The sequence below is a fragment of the Acinonyx jubatus genome, chromosome A1, assembly GCF_027475565.1.
Source record: "Acinonyx jubatus isolate Ajub_Pintada_27869175 chromosome A1, VMU_Ajub_asm_v1.0, whole genome shotgun sequence".
In the NCBI taxonomy this organism is placed as follows: Eukaryota; Metazoa; Chordata; class Mammalia; order Carnivora; family Felidae; genus Acinonyx; species Acinonyx jubatus.
Genome location: NC_069380.1, coordinates 69,434,208 through 69,445,980, shown reverse-complemented (window position 1 = coordinate 69,445,980; position 11,773 = coordinate 69,434,208). Strand labels below are relative to the sequence as shown.

At 38.9% G+C, this 11,773-nt stretch overlaps 1 protein-coding gene across 8 annotated transcripts in view; it reads right to left on the bottom strand.

The window, feature by feature from the left end:
* UBAC2 (UBA domain containing 2) overlaps positions 1-11,773 on the bottom strand; it is a 251,911-nt gene that overhangs the window by 36,248 nt on the left and 203,890 nt on the right. The window lies entirely within an intron of this gene.

Below are 11,773 nucleotides of genomic sequence, written 5' to 3'. Positions count from 1 at the left end.
GTCATGGGATCGGGTGCCCACATCAGGCTCAGTGCTGAGCATGGAGCCTGCCTAAGATTCTCTCTTTCCTCTCTCTCTCTCTCTCTCTCCCTTCCTTTCTCTCTATCCCTCTCCCCAGCTTCTGCGTGTGTTCTTTAAAATAAAATTTAAAAAATTATCAGAAAATAAAGACAATTTAAAATTTACATAGTGTTCTAGTACATTTTTCAAGTACTGATTTTTCTAGTTTTAAAATCCTCGCCAATAGTAATTAATAATTCTATTTACAGCCAAGCCTACAAAACTCATATCTTTAAGGTAATTCATATGGTAATAGATGTCTAAAGACTCTTGGTTTTCTAGGTTAAATGAGTATGGCAATTCCTTTGTAAAAAAAAAGAAAAAAAAATCTTTAGGGGCTCCTGGGCAACTCAGTCGGTGAAGTGTCCAACTTCGGCTCAGGTCATGATTTCACAGTTTGTGAGTTCAAGCCCCACGTTGGGCTCTGTGCTGACAGCTCAGAGCCTGGAACCTGCTTCAAATTCTGTCTCCCTCTCTCTCTGTCCCTCCCCTGCTCGTGCTCTGTTTCTCTCTGTCAAAAATAAGTACATATTAAAAAATTTTTAGTAAAAAAATATTTAATTCTGTGAATTTGATTCTTAGAATAAGAGATTATTCACATCAAATTAGAACATAACTGATAATATGCTAATAGGAGAAAAGTACACTTTAATATTTTCTTCATAAAATTTAAATCAATTAAGTAGGCAAGATTTGTTGAGCATCTAGTATACACCAGGCACTGTTCTAGGCACTCAGGGGACAGCAGAAGACAAGGTAAACAAGATCGTACTCTCATGGAAGTAACAGTGGCCAACATGGAGAATACACAGTAAATGAGCAAACACAACAATTCCAGATACGTTCTGTGAAGGAGACAAAATAAAGTGGCTTGGAGAAGGGACCATCTTTAGGTCAGATGTCAGGGAAGCTTTGGAGAAAGTGACATTTGAGCAAATACCTTCAGGATAATGGGATGCCAGTGATTCGAAGAACTGGAGGAAGAACATTTTAGGCAGTGAAAACAGCAAATGTGATGCAGGAGTGAGCCTGGGAACGTCTATTAGAAATCTTAGTGGTGATACCGACTTGGCAGTTAGATAGACAGACCTGGAACTTAGGGGGGAAACTTAGCAGAGCTAAAGATTTAGAGGTCACAGGCACTGACAGCGGTTAAAGCAATGGGACTAGATGAGATAATAGCAAGGGTGCGGGACGAACAAAAGGGCGAAGAGGACTTAGGATTCAACCCAGCAATATTCTGTGGATGGACAGAGTAGGAGAAGCGAGTGCCGTGATCTGAGAAGGGCTTTCAGGGGACAGGAGGAAAACCAGGAAGGCTCAGCATCACTGAAGCAAAGAGAACAGTGTTTTAGGCTGGGAACAGCTGGTGATGAACCACACAGCTCCGCCACGTTCAAGTAGGACGGGGAGGAAAATGACCGTTGGACTTGGCAAAATGGAGGCGTCTGATAACCTTCTAGGAACAGCTGTGGTGCAGTGGTAGAAGTCAAAGACAGACTGGAGTAGAGGGAAGAGTGAAGGTAGAGGAGCTTTGGTTTCAAATAATTTCCATGTCACTTTTCTCAACAACGGTACAGAACAACATAGAAAATGAAAACAAACAAATTCCACATTCAGTGAAACTGGAAAGCATCTGTAATCCTGAACTACACCAAACCAAATGGAAAACACATTGAGGAATTATAAAATACCTTGGCATATGGGGAGAAAAGGTAAATCCAAATGCTGGCAAGGTGGTTCAGAGCTCAGACAGGCTCAGGGATCAGAGGCAGGCGGGGGTGAAATGGGGCACTACTTCACTCTGTGGGAGAAGCAGTCTGGCCTCCTGCCCCACCCAGCATGGTGCATGCCACCCCTACCCCACCCCCCCCCCCCCCCCCCCGCCGCCTCAGTGTGGCTCGTGCCTACTCTCCTCCACAGGGAGAAGGTAAGAGCTCTGTGGGGCACGAATCAAAGAGGCTCTAAAGTGGGCAGAGCAAGCCCAGAGGGGAGGCCTGGGGTTCTACCCATGAGATTCCACACAGAGGAGACAGGCCCTCACAGAGGGCCCAGAAGAAGACAACAGAGCGGGTGCAGGGAGAGGGGGACTCTACTTCAAGAGATAATAGTTAAAAGAGTTTTCCAGAATTAATAAAGAATACAAATCTCAGATTGGAAATGTCCAAGAAAGGACAACAAAAGGAAATTGATATCTAGATTCACTGTAGTGAAACAAAGAAAGAAGTCCTTAAAAATAACTGGAGATAAAATATAGACAGCCTAGAAAGGAGAAACAATGAACTCTCTGCAGAACAGCAAACTGTTATAAAGAAAACTAAAAAACTATAAAAAGGCACATAAAAAAAAAACCCTAGTAATAAATAAAGGCATCATATCCATGAATAGGAATTTACCAAACTGTTAATATACTAATTTTCACCAAATTAAGATATAAATTCAATATAGTTTGAAATAAAATCTTTTTTTTTTTAAGTTTATTTATTCATTTTGAGACACTGAAAGAGCAGCATGAGGAGGGAAGGGCAGAGAGAGAGGGAGAGAGAGCATCCCAAGCAGGCTCCTTGCTGTTAGCACGTGGTGCCCCACGTGGGGCTTGATCACACAAACCGTGAGATCACGACCTCAGCCGAAATCAAGAGTCAGATGCTTAACTGACTGAGCCACCCAAGTGTCCCCAAAATAAAATCTTACTAGGGTTTTTTGTTGGAACTTAAATGACAACTCTAAAATGCATTTGGAATATTTAAAGGTTAAGTGTTAAAAACATAATTAATGTTGGGAGAAACAATGCAGACAAAAAAATGTATACATTATATGATTCCACTTTTGTAAATGGATTGATCTGAACTACATATAAATAAAGTGGGAAAACCAGGAAGGGAGCATGAGGGTGATGACCATATGTCCTAGGAGAGGAGTCACAGGAGGGAGGGGCACCAAGAGGCTTCAGAGGCTGGTAGGACTCTAGCATGCATGGGTCTCAGGTGTGTTCACTTTACACTGATTTGTTGGTTTCATGACATTTATGGTTTAGGCACATTTAGTATGCTATCTATCTATCTATCTATCTCATAATAAACATATTTTAAAATAAAAAAGAAAGGATCCAGAATGGCCAAAGTAATTTTAAAGAGACATAATAAGGCTTATCAGATTTTAAGATCTGATATAAAGGTGGAATAACTAAAATAATATGGTCTTTATGTAGAGCTACTCAATCTACCTAAGGAACAAGAGCATAGAAGGAGACTCTGGAGTCCCTTATGGTAAGGGCATGTGGTACACAGCAGGAAAGGGTAAGTGGAGGGGAAGACCAGCTGAGCTCAACAAGGGGATAAAGACAAAACAGACACCCTCTCTCCAACACCCTGCATCAACTCCCAATGCATTAAAGAAACAGATAATTCACCGTACTTTAAATCACTCTGCACAAAATATGGAAGGCACATCTTTTTGACACTGGGATGGGGAAGGATTTTTAAATATGGATCAGAGAGCACAAACTATAAAAGAAAACATACATTTATGTAGTTTACAATTCAAAAGCTACAGTGTGCCAAAAAAGTCACCATAAATGAAGTGAAGGGACAAGTAAGAACCTAGGGAAAGTACTCAGAATCCTCGAAGTCAATCAACAAAGGTAGTATTCAAAATAAAGAGTCTCTATACATATAATTTATCAGAAAAAGACAATCAACCAAACTTAAAAAGCAGGTGAACAGGCAATTTCAGAAGAGGAAGTTCAAAAGGGCAACAAACACATGAAAAGATTTTATTCTCACTTGTTTTTAGGGAAATGCAATGTTAACTATTATAATAATTTGGAAAAAATGGGAAAAATCTGGGATCAAGTTTTGGTGAGGACGAGGAGACCCGACAACCCTCACAGTCCTGAGGACAAGTAAAATGGTGGTTCAAGCTCTCTGGAGAGCAATGTAGCTGTGACCAGACCTGAGCTGAGCTGAAGGCTTGCCTCAGGGAATGCTCTACTGCAGTGCTGTATTTAACAGTTAGGAAATGAAACAAAGTGTCTCCAGGAGATGAATGGTAAAAGACTGGCTTATTCATCCAAGGGATCACTAAACAGCAGTTAAAATAAATTGGGTGTATGTGTGTTCATATATTTTTTATTTTATTCTTTAAATTAATTAATTAATTTTAATATTTATTTACTTTTGAGAAAAAGAGAAAGCATGTGAGCAGGGGAGGGGCAGAGAGAAAGTGAGACACAGAACCGGAAGCAGGCTCTGGGCTCTGAGCTGTCAGCACGCCGCTTGACGTGAGGCTTGAACCACGAACCGTGAGATCATGACCTGAGCCAAAGTCGGATGCTTAACCGACTGAGCAACCCAGACTCCCCTTAATATATTTTTTAAATGTATCATACATTGTAGCCATCTTTCCCCATGATTTCAAAACACAAAATAATAGTATAGACTATTTATGGACACAAATATTAAGTACAGAACCACGGAGAGTGGCTTCTTCTACAGCAGGATGGGGAAGAGGGGAGTTGTGGGGGTAGCACTATCTGTGTGTGTGTGTGTGTGTGTGTATAATTTTTTTTTAACAAGAAAAGAGATAGGAAGTGTTATGGCAAAAACATATAATGGATTGGAGGCAAGGAATTAGAAATGCCTTTTCTAAAGATCTGGGTAGGAAGGAAAACAGAAAATGGGGCTGTATTGCATTGATTTTGCTGAAGATAGCAATGTGATGTTATAAACATAACAAAATAGGAAAATAATTGACCAAATGAGAAGATGAGATTTGAATTAAATAAAAAATTTAAAATGTTTGCTTTTTCGATTCAGAGCCTCAACCATGATTGTGAGTTTGTCTATTTCTCCCTTTATTTCCCTTTTAATGTCTTGTATGTATTTGGAAACTGTTATTAGGCACACATATACTTATAATTGACCCTTATCATAACAAAGTATCCCTTTTTGTTTTTAGTAATACTCCTATAGCAACCTACTTTGTCTGATATGAATGTGGCATTTCAGCTTTCTGTTTCCATGATATATCTTTCTTTATCATTTGACTTTCAGCCTTTGTGTGTGTGTGTGTTTACAGTGTGTTCTGTAGGTTGTATATAGCAGTTTCTGACTTTTAATTCCAGTCTGACCATTTCTGCCTTTTGATTAGTGTTGAACTCTTCATACTTAATGTACTTACTTTGATATATAGTTGGATTTTGCTATTTGGTTTCTATTTGTCTCATCTGTTTTTTGTTGTTTCTCTTTTCCTATTTTTCTTTTGTGTTAAAACAATAGTTTTTAGTACTTCATTTTAATTAATTAATTAATTAATTTATTTTTTAGCAATATCTCACTGCATATTTTTCTTGTGTTTGCTATAGGGATCTTACAGAATCCATCTTTAACTTACCACAATGTGCTTAGAGTTAATATTGAATTACTTCAAGTAAAATATAGGAAACTTGCAAGAGTTTAGTCCCACTTAACATCACCCCTATCCAATGCCACTTTTTTTGTCTTATATAGTACACCTATATACTTCATACTATCAATGTGGTGTCATTTTTGCTTTATGTAATCATGTTTTTTACAGAAATTAGGTAAAAATAATAAAAATCCACAGCTTTTGCCTCTATTTAAAGAGATCACAATTTAGCAGAGGTTCTTAATTTGCAGAGTAGGGGAGTAATCGATTCTTTCAAGGAACTGACGAAAGCTAAAGATTTTCACTCTCTTGCCCATGTCTATGCCTGCCCCCCACCATCATGGATACACTCACCAAAATTGTGTGTTCAGTTTTAGTAGGACCATCCTGTGAACAATTAGGATAATTTATAACCCATTAATAAATAAGTATACTACTGTAAATTCTGGCAGGGATAAAACAGGGCTTTTGTGCTCATTTGCTTAAATTTCATCGGAAGGGTTCGCTTTCTATTTGAATGTGTGCTCTGGAAGAGGAAGAAATGTGGTTGGTTTTGATCTGTTTGACCACTGCACCTAGAACAGTGTCTGGCACATAGTAAGAATCCTTTAAGTATTTGCTGAGAGAATGGCTCTACAAAAATAAATACGTTATTTTAGATTCACCTGTCTATGCCTCTGGTACACCAGTATGACCTCAAGTTGTCAAATAAATAAAATGCTATTCATAAATGTTTTAGCTATTCACAAAGGATTAAAATATGAAGAGCTCAGGCAGTTTAGTTTCCTATTAATATTTGATAATCACCACCCTTTTCTATGACAAGATGGGGAAGTTAAGAACGCCTGCATTAAATTCTCCCTAAGTTATATACTTCGTTACTACCATGAGCTTTCAGAGTGTATTATTATTACACCACATTTAGACATTACTTTTTTTTAATGTTTACTTATTTTGAGAGAGAGTGTGGGCACTCAAGCACGAGAGGGGCAGAGAGAGAGGGGGACAGAGGATCCGAAGCAGGCTCCAGGCTCTGAGCTGACAGCACAGAGCCTGATGTAGGGCTTGAACCCACGAACTGTGAGATCATGACCTGAGCTGAAGTTGGACACCAACTGAGCCACCCAGGCACCCCTTACACACATTACTTTTAACTTTAATTTTTCATAATCGCATAAACCTATCACGTACTGGGACTTCTGAATGAGAGTTTTCTCGAAACACACAGTTTGTGGGGGGGGGGGGAGACAAAGAGGCTTTAAAAATAGACCAGATGCTCAAATTTGCATGTCGAGAGGCCAGGGGAAACACTAACAGAGGGGCTCCGGTTAGGCCCTCAGAGCGGGAAGCCCAAGATCAAGCTGACAGGCCCAATGACAAGGGACAAAGCAGTAGCACTGGTCTCGGGAAGGCTGGGACTGAGGTCCAGGATGACCAGATATGGAACAAGTGGCTTGGTCCTGGGAAGGCCAGCTAGAGCCAGAATCAGAGCATTCAAGCCACAGGAATCAGGAATCCTGGCCCAGGAAAAGAAACCCAGAGGTCAGGAGAGCATTCTAGGCCACGTGCAGTTGAAAGCACAGACCAAAGAGCCAGGCCACAGCCCTGGACCAAGGAGCTCCCCATAAGCTAACAGAAGCTATTACCTCATAAATCTAACTGAGAATGTAAAACTCAGGCAATGCTTTTCTTTTAGGCCATTAGTAAACATGGGCATCAATTACACTTATGCTGATTTTTCAGGTTAGTAGTCCTTTTGGAAAGGGAACCATGAAATAATGCTCATCAGGCAAATAAAGAATTTAATTTGCTGGGCATACAGTAGGTGAAACCCTCTTGATCATAGACAGTAAGCCTCAAGTGTCCTCTGGTCCTGCTCAATATTACCACGAAACCACAGCCGACAAAGGTGAGAAACCATGACTGGGCAAGGACACCCACCCAGGTGTTTAATGATCTCTTTCTGCAGGCAGCTGTGGCTGAACAGAAACCTACACAGCAAACTGCACCTTGGGGTCCTGTGAGCCATGGTCCCAACATTCAGGAACCTATCCCCTAATGGGACAATAGGATAAACACCAGGAGCTGCTCTTCTGGGGAGAAAGCGCTGCATTCATAAGACAGGGACGAACCAAGGGAACAAATGTCCCTTGGCACCGGGACCCTGTCATACGGACTTCATATGCACTCAGGTCCTAAAGAAACCAGACTGACTGAGGCTTTTCATCCAGCATTTATTCTCTCAACACATACTTAACATTTACAATGTGCCAGGCTGTGTTCTAAATGCTGGGATACAGCAGGGAGCAAAACAAAGAAAATCTTTTCTCTTAACAGAACTTACATCTACCTATTCCCTTTCTTCATTAAAAGAAACAAAGGAGGAAACTTTGGAATTACTTTTTTTTTAACCCAAAGAATATGTATGCAAATTAGAATTGCCTAAAGTTATTTCTGCCATTTGTGATTAATTATGAAATGATTATTCTTTTCATAACAGACTGAATCATGGGACTTTCACACTTATTGAGAGAGTCTTGCAATCTTGCTCTTTGTCAAGTGCAAAAATGATTCAGATGAACTTCTTGTAGCTTTACTCTCTTTTAATATCACTTAAAAAATTTTTTTTTTAAATGTTTATTTATTTTTGAGACAGAGAGAGACAGAGCATGAACACGGGAGGGGCAGAGAGAGAGGGAGACACAGAATCTGAAACAGGCTCCAGGCTCTGAGCGGTCAGCACAGAGCCCGACATGGGGCTCGAACTCACGGACCGTGAGATCATGACCTGAGCCGAAGTCGGACGCTTAACTGACTAAGCCACCCAGGCGCCCCTAATACCACTTTCAAGTATCTGATTAAAGCACTGGGTATCCTGATTCTTGAGAAGTTAAACTGGAAAAGGGATGGAATTAGATTGATCACAGAATTTTTCTTTTCTGTTCTTTGTTTTGAGGAAAGAGGGGAAAGGGACAGAGGGAGAGAAAGAATCCCAAGCAGGCTCCACCCTCAGCATGGAGCACAACACAGGGCTCGATCCGACAACTCTGGGATCGTGACCCAAGCCAAAATCAAGAGTTGGATGCTCAACTGACTGAGTCACCCAGGTGCCCCACAGATTGTTTCTAAATAAACTGTCTTAGGAGGCTGCTCTAAACTTCTCCTTTTGGAAAACCACAAATAACAATGCTTATATACAGAAGTTTATTCTCCTTCATGTTATAAAAGCTCTAACTAACTTAACTGCATTCCAGGCAACAGAGGGAAGAAAATGAGGGAGGACAGAAGGACAAACGCTACTTTAAGGAGCCTTTCCAGAAGTCCCACCAACATGTGGGTTTACAGCTCACTGGCCAGGATGCCAGGATTTAATGTGATGGTGATACCCAGACGCAATGGAAACTGGGAAATGTGATATTTTATTTAGTTGGAGGCAATATTGCCCCAAATGAGATGAAGGTTCTGCTACTAAGGAAAAAGTATGTCAGGAGATGAGCGTCTTCAGCACGTGGGAAAAGTTTAATCAGGTGTATTAACGTAAATCCCTTTCAATACTCCTTTTAACAAGGACATCATCCCCCTTTAAAATTACATTCACTTTCATAAACTGATTTAAGAAAATAAAGAGAAAACAGACTTACATTGAAACTTGTTTCCTAAATAAACTAAAAATGAATGTGAAGATGTAGGACGAATTATGCGTTTACAGATGTAGACTCAATGGTGAAAAACCCAATGCTTTCTAAGGCAAGAACAAGACAAGGATATCCATTCACCACTTTTATTTAACACTGTATCAGAGGTCTTAGCTAATGCAGTAAGAAAAAAAAAATAGGCACAGAATGGAAAGGAAGAAGTAAAACATATAAACAAAATGTATTTCTTAATGACATGATCATGTATGTAGAAAACTCTAAGGAATCCATTGAAAAGCTACCAGAAATAATAAATTTAGCAAAACTGCAGGATACAATAGCAATATATAGAAATCAATTGCATTTCTATATACCAGCAACAAATAATTAGAAAAGAAGTTATAAAAACAACTCCATTTAAAATAGTATCAAAACCCACAAATACTTAGGAATACATTTACTAAAAGAAGTGCAGGGCCTATATATACTGAAAATTTAAAAACTGTAATGGGGACTTAAAGGCTTACTAAATAAATGTAGAAATGTACCATATTCATGGATTGGAAGACCCAATATTGTTGAAATGCTTATATTAGTTATTTATTGCTGAATAACAAATTGCCCAAAACTTAGTGGCTTAAAAACAATAAGCAGTCGTTATACACACAGTATATATGGGTCAGAAATCTGAGGGCAGATTCATTAAGTGACTGTGGTTCAAGATCTCTCACAAGGCTGTAGTTAAGATGTTAGACTACCTGTGCTCATATGATGACTGGACATGAAGGATCAGCTTCCATGGTAGCTTAAAAACACAACTGGCAAGTTAGTGATGATTGCTGGCAGGAGGCCACAGTTCTTTGCCATGTGGACCTGTCCATATTGCTGCTTCAGTGTCCTTGGGACATGGCAGCTGGCTTCCCCCAGAGCAAATAATCTGAGGGAGCAAGACAGAAGTATCTGTGTCTTTTATGACCTGTTCTTTGGAGTCACACACCATCATTTCTGCCATAGTGAACTGTTAAGTACAGGCCACACTCCAGGAGAGGGGAATTAAACTCCATTTCTTGAATTCTAAAAGGATTTGTGGGCACATTTTCAAATAATCTCAATGGCAATTCTCCCCAACTAATCTATAGTTTCAGTGAAATCCCAAACAAAATCTTGACTACTTTTTTTTAAAGAAATTATAAGCTGATTTAAAAATGCATATGGAAAGTAAACATTCCAAAAATAGCTAAACAAGTTTTGAAAAAGAACAACATTGGAAGCCTGACATTATGTGATTTCAACTTAACATAAAGCAAAATTACTCAAGACAGTATGGCACTATGACATATGACAGTATTGGCGTAAAGATATGCATATAAATCACTGGGATAGAAAAGAAACTCAAGAAAGAGACCCACACTGGTTAACTGATTTTCAACAAAGGTGCCAAGGTAATGCAAAGGAGCAAAGAGTCTCTTCAACAAATGGTGATAGAATGATACTAGATAACTGTATGGAAGAAAATATACCTCAGCTCTTACTTCACAAGAATTACACTCAAATGGGATCACAAACCTAAATACAACAGCAGAAAGTATAAATTCTAGAAGAAAATATCGAATAAAAATCTTTGTGGAATTGGATTAGCACAGATTTCTTAAATAAGGCACCAAAGGCTCAAACTATTTTAAAAATTGAAACACTGAATTTAATCAAGATTAAAAACTTTTGCTCACTGAAAGACATAACTAAGGAAACAAAGAGGCAAGCCACAGACTGGGATAAAATTTTTACAAAATATATCCAACAAAGGGCTTATGTCCAGAATATAAAAAGAATCCTTTTAACTATTATAAGACAAATGTAACCCAATGAAAAAGTGTGTAAAATATTTGAACAGATACCCCACAAAGGAAGATACACAAATGGCCAGTAAGCAGAAGATGTTCAAACCATTAGTCATTAGAGAAATGAAAATTAAAACCCCAGGTATCACTACATGCCAACTAGAATGGCTAACGTTAAAACAGCTGACAAGACCAAGTGCTAGCAAGGATGTGGAGCAACTGGAACTCTCACGTATTGATTGTGGAAATGGACAGACAGCCACGGTAAATCATATTGTACTACTTTATAATGTTTAACATACATTTATCACATGACTCAGCAATTCCCCTCCCAGATATTCACTCAAGAGAAGTGGAAACATGTCCAACACAGCATTATTCCTAACAACTCAAACCTGGAAGCAATCCAAATGTCTATCAACTGGTGAATGGACAAACTGTGGTACAACCATACCACAGGTTAATACAGTAACAAGGACTGAGAGTAATAAGACCAATCTTAAAAACATCATGTTACCTGAAAGAAGTAAAATACAAAAGAGTTCACACTATACAATTCCAATTATATGAAATTTTAGAAAAGGCAAAACTAAAATGACATAAAGAATATGAGTGGTTACCTGGGCATGGCAGTTGGTAAGAGGACAGAGAGCAAAAGCAAAAGAAATGAAAAAATGATCAAGGTGAGGGGGTTGTTTTCTACCTTGATGGTAGTGTTGGTTACCTGACCATATATAATTATCTTGATTGTTACACGGCTGTATACAATTACCAAAATTCACCAAAATTTACACTTAAAACTGAATTTTATTGTATGTAAATAACACTTTA